Here is a 7,886-nt window from a genome sequence, read left to right on the forward strand (position 1 = left end):
ATGACCAACTAAATTTGATAGAAGAAAAGAGATTGACTGCCATGTGCCATGGTCAATTATATCAACAAAGAATGAAGAAAGCCTTTGATAAGAAGGTCAAGCCTCGTGTGTTCCGAGAAGGTGACCTTGTGCTCAAGAAAGTCTTGTCTTTCGCGCCCGATTCTAGGGGCAAGTGGACTCCAAACTATGAAGTTCCATATGTTGTTAAGAGAGCCTTTTCAGGCGGTGCTTTGATACTCAAAACTATGGATGGGGAGGATTTGACTCGACCTGTGAATTCAGATGCAGTCAAGAAATACTTCGCCTAAAATAAAAACAGCATAGCTCGCTAAGTTGAAAACCCGAAAGGGCGGCTTAGGCAAAAATGAGCGTCTCGGTGGATTGAAAACCCGAAAGGGCGATCCAGGAAAAAGTAAGAGACATAAAAAAAATGAATATATGTATCCCGCTAGATTGAGTACCTCACCCTGGGGCAATCTAGGCAAAAATAGGGATTTGGCAAGTAACTGCATCCTGACAAGACGTTGTTCTACAACTATTATCCGTCAGAGATTCTCGCTCATTCATCATCAACCAAAGCCTCAAATACATCGGATTCAGAATTGGTGGAGAAATGGTCATTATGTTCAATGTAGCCCTTTTCCAATATACATCACCAATCTCAAATTTGTAAAAATCTATGGAAGTCTTGCCATTTGCATATTACCATTCCATCAAATAAATTTGAGCCTTTATCCAATTATTTGCACTCTTATGTGTTTCTATTCAACAAATGTTTTGCATGATTTAATTGAAAAATATATCATTGTTTTAAATAATCAAACTTTTCATAACTTGTTTTTAAACAAAGTGAACATTCACAATGACATAGGGATACTGGGAATGCCTGCAGTGCTCTCCCAAAGATGGTATGATCCCCAACAGGGTAGACGTTTGTTCATACTCCTGGCATGCTCATGATGTTTTTTTCTCAAGCAGAATGTTTGGTAAAGATTATTCATCTTTGCTTCCTCAGCAGACGTGATCTCACTATTTGAGACAGTATTTGATTGGCCCTTGGAGACTTCTGATTTGGTGGTTATTCTCCACGGGGTCCCCTTTGGATAACTCCCCCAGTAGAGTTGCTCCTACGTCGGAGTTCATCTGCGAAAATGACTATGCCCCAGTTGGAATGACTGACGCTCATCCCCTGCGGAGATCTTTGTTATCCTGGCTTTCTCTCTCGAGATGTAATACCGGATGTTTGTACTTATTCGCTGGACTTGTTGGTGTTAGAAACGTCTGTTTGTCAATATTCATCATACATAAACTACGCATGTGTGCATAATTTTCAGACATTCAGATATTCATGTTGCATCCTTTGCCATAAATCCTTGTTTGTTATCCACTGCTAGTCGGTAATACATTTCCCCAAGCAGATGTCGGTGTCTGAACTCCCCATATAGAGTCAGCCCCTTAAGTAGAAAGTATTTATCTTTCTTCCCATATTCCCCACCGAGTTATATCCTCGTGGATGATGGTTGTTTCTGTCCCCTCCCCAACACATATATTGGGATGGGAGTCCCCATTGAGTTATATCCTCACGAGGACGAGTCTTGATTCAGCTTGCCTCTTTAGTTTGATCCTAGATTGGCTTCTTATGATTGTTTCCTGCGCTTCCCTGTGGTATAAATGAATAATTGCTCAATAATCAGTAATCATTCATCTTATCCCCGGTGGAGTCTGTGGTTTTCTACCCTTATACCGGTAGTTGTAAACCCTATTTCATCCCAGTGCAGAGTTAACCTTTTGTTCATCCTAATCGATGATGGTTACCTTTCTGTGGTCTTCTACCCAGTATCTGGTAGATGTAATCCCCTCCTTGATGGCTATCATTATCCAATATTCGATATTGATAAGTCCTTCACCCCTGGTGATTTATCTCTTGGATAATTGCTCTCATCAGGCAGTTTATCCCCAGCAAGTCATTTTTCATATACCGATTGCTGGTAATGTTTGTTGCTCCCCTTGAATGGTCATCATTTTATACCTAGTTTCGGTATCCCGATGCCTTTCTTTGTCGGTCGATTTATCCTTTATTAACCCAGTATCCGGTTGTGGATAATCTTCCATGCGAGTATATTATCTACGTTCTGACGGTAATAGATAATATCTCATGCACTCTTTGGTCGAAGCCTTTTGTTCTTCCCCAGTTGAGTAAGATTCGTAGCCCTTTTTGGAAACGAATGTCCATCCCTTAATCGAGTTTGCTTTTAGCCCTCTTTTAGATGATGAGTGTCTTGGGAATATTCCCCAATTCACGTTTTGGTTGGTCACCTGTTATATGCCCAGTAACCAGCATCCCGGGTGTTCCTTCCTTCTGCTCCCTATTATGACCTTTTGTCCTCCTACGGAGTCAGATTTTCCTGAGCCGAAGTTGACCTTTTAAGTCTTCCTTAGATGATTTTCGGATGTTTGATATCTCTCACCCTTGTACGGGTCTTAGATATTCGTTTTTCCCAAGTTTGTTGTTCTCTCACCTTTATACCGGTGTTCAGATCGCATGTCTCTTTGAGCTTATTACCCAGTAACCGGTAATATCTCATTTGTTATTTCCCCACCTGAGTCCGGAATTTTATCTGAAGTATCCGTTATGGATAATTTGTGTTGTATTGGCATATTCCTCAATACGTGCATCTTTGAGTCGGCTCGAATCTTTCCGTTGATGTATTTCACTGAATTTCCGTCGTGCCTCTCAGCAAGTTCAAGTCGTGACCTGCTCACGCATTTTTACCCCTTTACTCCCCGGTAGAGTCTCTGTCCTATGAAGTGAATTATTCATAGGGATCACCAAATTCCTTCTAATCTTTTCCTTTGTGGACTCATCCTCCCACAGAGTATTACCTTTTGCATACATACATTTGCATCATGAGGTCTCTTAGGGACCAAAATTCGTCTCTTTGTTATTATTTAAGCCCATTCTACCTCATCGAGACGAAGATTTTAACCTTCGCTTCTCCGGCTAGAATGACCTTAAATAGGGGCATCTGTAAGACCCCAATTTTGACCCTAAGATCCCTCATGGCATCATAACTGTTGCATTTGCATTGCCTCAAGGATCATAAGCATCTTCGCTTCTTACCTTTGGGTGGGGTATCTTCTTGTGAGTTGTTTGAGATCACCAAGCATGCCTGAATTGTATATCATTGCTTTTCTTATTTTTGTTTACTAACCAAAAGCACAAAAATATGTCACTAACATCTTTTGTTTGAAGCTTGAGCAATCACAAGGTCAAAAGCCTCTAGGAGATCATAAGTACAAAGGTATGGCCAAGAGAAGATGAAAGCAAGTATGGTAATGCTTCCCAAAGCTCTCATCCATCAAATATGCACCCCTAGCATCTCAATTCATCATTTTTTATCAAAGCAAGTCAAAGGGTTTGAGGTTGGTTCCCCAAGGAAACCCTAATTCATTTGGGTACCATAATGCCTTGCTCTTGAAGCAACCTCAGCCCATGGTCAAATACAATCAAGGGAAGTTCTTTAATTCATCATTTCATGCATATTTAAACTTATTTGACTGTCCTCAATCATCAATTCATCAAGATATGAGTCATGGACTTGAGAAGTTGATCAGTCAATTCATCTGACTATTTTGAAATGCACTGAGATCTAACATTTTATGTGTTGGTCAAATGGAGATGATCCCAAAAGCAAACATGTTCTTAAGGACAATATGAACAACTTTCATGTTCATCAAAAATTTATTTGAATCTTGGAAGATCATCTCCCATTTCAAGACATTATAGGTCATTTTGACTGAAACCCTAATTTTGGGTCAACTTCCCAAGAACATAACTCATTCATTTTTTATGATTTTGAGGTGGTACCAAATGCAGTGGAAATATTAATATGTCTAATTCAAATGTTATGTTGAACAAAATTTCAAAATCTCAAAGTAAATACATGTGATAATGCAAAACATTATAGGTCACTTTGGACCAAATGCATTGAAAGTCAAAAAAGTCCAACTTCAAGTGCCCATAACTCTTTCATCAAAAATCCAAATGATGCAAACTTTAAGTCCATTTTGATCGTCTTGAAAAGATCTACAACTTTTATGTTGGAGGTTTTTTAATTTAGGGCTTGCATAATAAAAACAGAAGGACTTGAACATTGGCCAAATTTGGAAACTTTGCCTTTGCATGTTTTGCACCTTACACTTTAAACTCAAAATTCACTAATTTCCACACTTCAAATGGATTTTTGTCCAACATAACAATTGTTCCTTGCATCAAAACCTTTCCAACCATTACTCACACGCTCATGTTTGGATTTGGCAAATGGCATTTATGAAAGAGGAGAAGTTTTAGGCATAATTGTGCATAACATGTTGGAACTTATTATACAAGCTTGTGCATTGCCAATTACACGTCCATTTCAGCTCAATTATGTCTTAGATTGCATTTGGCATCGAATTTGGGCCTTTTGAATGATCATGCAAGGCCATGCAAAGAGTATCCATTTTCCATGCACACGGATTGAATCACACTTGCCTTGCTTCTCCATCTATAAATAAGAGCATCATTCCATTCAATTTCATCCATGAATCAACCTGAAGTGCTGCAGAAATCAAAACCGAGCCACACCTAAAGGAACTAAGTTCAATTCTCTTCAAATTTTCAGATCTAAAATTCAACAAAATCTGGTTGAATCTTTAGATCTAAAGTTCCTAGACCTTCATTATCCAATCCATAGAACTTCTGTTTGGCCAAAGGAAGCAAGGGAATCATCTCAAATCTTCACAATTCAAAGGTGGTTCTCAACTGGTTTTTTCTTCGAAACTCACCATTTATTTATCTATTTGCTTGGATATTGCGTTGGCTGAAGTCCTCTTCATAGAGGCAATTGTTTTGAGTGTTCAATTTTCAAAATCTAACAAGTTCGTGATGAACACCATCAAGTTTCAACCTCTGATTTCTCTCACTATGGAGATCTAGAGCAGAAATGGATGGTACAGGGGTGATGTACATCACCCCAGCTTTAATTTGATGCTTGGATCGCGTGTTTTGGCGCACGTTTGCTCTTCTGCAAATTTGAGCTCTCACCGGAGCTAGCCGGAGAAGACGGTGGCGCTGGCCACCGTCTGGTCTCCAGATCCAATCGTGGCCATCCATTCTTATTTCCAGATCTAATCATGGCCCTTGCTTCTTATGACTTTTAATAATGTCATGTGTTTCACTGATGACTTTGGTATACCATGGAAGCGCGCATGTGGAGCGTCTGATCAGCCACGTCAATTAATGAGGCTTGATCAGACGCTCCTTGTTTTTTTTGAATTTTCTAATTTCTGTTTTAATTTCTTTTATATCCATTATTTTCAAAAATTCATATCTTCTTCATTTTAATTCCAAAAAATATGGCACCAATTGCATTCTTCTCCAAATAATTTCTAGTTTCTAATTTTGATTTTTAATATTTTTTATTTTATCATTTGATATTTTTTGTGAATTTTCTCTTTTCTGGTTATTTTTAATTCATTTTAAATAGTTTTTGATATTCAAAAAATGCAAAAATATTTTCCTAACCTATTTGAGTGATGATGGATCTATGAAAAATATTCTCATCAATTTTTTAATTGATTTGAGATTTATTTGAGATTTTAGTTTAATTAGGTTATTTTTATTCATTTTTAATTGATTAAAAATAGTTTCTGACTTTTAAAAATGCTGAAACTTTTTGTCAAACTTTGTTTGACCTTGTTGAACTTGGGATAAATCACTTGGACCTTTCAAGGTTGATTTGAAGTGATTTTGAAGTTTGACCTTTCTTTTATTTTTAATTCAAGTTTATTTTAATATTAAAAATGCCAAAAATATTTTGCTTATTATTTAACCTCCAATCTTCATCCCATTTCTGGTTTCTCATTGTTTGACTTTGACTTTCAATGTCATTTGGTCAACACACATGGATTGGTACATTTTATTTTACCTTATGCATTTTATTCTTTCCATTTTCTTTTCCATTATTCATCTCTTTCTTCTTCTTCTCTCTTTTCTTTTTTTTTATCAATGAGTTGAAGGTTGATAAGTTAGCATTGATTAGGGAGACTTAATCTTCCTTGATTCAAATCTAATTCATCTTGATCAATTGATCAAGTGAATGGCTTTGCATTAAGGATAGGTTGTTTCCTAAATCATGCAAAAGGCTTAAACCAATACAAAATTAATTCTCTTTTTCTTTTTTGGCATGGCAAGTTGTTGGAACTTGGTTCACTAATCAAGACTTCTAACTTGTGTTGTTGCCTACATTATTATTGACTGGCCTCAGATAGTTGTGACTTCTACATAAGTCCAATTACGATTGCTTAACATAGCGCTAAATTTGCCTTATGGCACACTAACTACTAACACTAACCATTAACCATTAACATTTACTTTTTGCTCTTTACTTTTATGCAATTTACTATTCTTGCACATATTATTCATTTGCTTTTCTCTTTGCTCATTTGGGCACATGTTTATGTTAATGCAATTTGCCTTTTACTCACTTGAGCACATAATTGTGTATATATCATTGTGCTTGTGTTTTGTTGTGATTGTTGTGGACCAAATGCAAAGAAATGGACAAATGGACTTAGTTTCTAGGACATTCCCTATGCAAAAATTGGAGTAAAAGGACTTTAATATTGAAGATGATCATGAAGGACCAAACCTCTAAACTCACTCTTGTCCATTCTTTATTTGCTTCATAAAACTCTTTGATGTGTGTGCTTTTGTGCTAGGGAATCCTATGAGAGATCAAATTGAAGAACCATTGCCATGTTCATCCAAAAGTGAAAGAAACAAGAGACATTGGGGATCTTCTAAGAAGCTTGTTTGATTATGTTGATTGCTTGAGCTTACTATTATTTTGCTTGCGTATTCCAAAGGATGGGAGCTACTTGGATCATCCATATGATCTCAAGAGAGGAACTCCTTTTGTGGTTTTGTTTCTTGTCCCTTACCTCTTTGTATGTTTAGGACTTTAGCCTTTCTTCTTCTTCCCTCCACTCTAACCCAAGCCAAAACTTTTTGTGCAAACATTTAACCATTGTTTTCAAACATTAGAAACCTAAGCCTTATGCTTTTGATTTTCAAACTTTCTTTTCATAACACTTATTTTGAATTGAACTTCTAAGTCAACTTTGACCAAATTTTGTACATACTTTTCATTGGTAAATATAACCCATTCAAATGCTTTTGTGGTTTCAATGGCCACCTTCTTAATCAAATTTTTCATAACCATTAGCCATTAGGTTTGAGTTATCCTTGAGGTAGATATAATACTCACCTATATCCTTAGTGATGGACAATGAGCCTTCTATGCTTATCATAAGGTTAACCCCTCATTAGCATGTTGAAGCTATCCTCACATGGTGGATTTGTGGTTTTAGGTTGAGTTTTCTCCCTTGGATAACAAAAGACCTTAAGGCTTTTGGACCAATCAATTCACCAACTCATTTTGAGATTTTTACCCCGAACTACGAGGTTTTGATCCTTATCTTCTTTAAGATGGTACGTAGGCAATGGGTTTATCCATCCAAACACAAAAATGTAAATAAACTTATATATTCTCTTCTCATCTCTTCAATCATGTTTGCACAACAATTTTTCACAAAAACAACAACCTTTACAACAAGTATGAAAAGGGCTCCCTAGGAGTACCTAGGATGTTTTGGGTGCCTAACACCTTCCCATTGCATAACCAACCCCCTTACCCAGATCTCTGACTCTCTTTTACTAGTTTTTGATTTGATAAAACTTTTAGGTTTTTGTTCGCTTTCTAACCATTCCTTTGGATAAATAGAAGTGCGGTGGCGACTCGACTTGTATGATTTACCTTGGATTTAGTAAATATCTCTAATGG

The sequence above is a fragment of the Lathyrus oleraceus genome, chromosome 5 (genome assembly GCF_024323335.1).
Source record: "Lathyrus oleraceus cultivar Zhongwan6 chromosome 5, CAAS_Psat_ZW6_1.0, whole genome shotgun sequence".
NCBI classification, from domain to species: domain Eukaryota; kingdom Viridiplantae; phylum Streptophyta; class Magnoliopsida; order Fabales; family Fabaceae; genus Lathyrus; species Lathyrus oleraceus.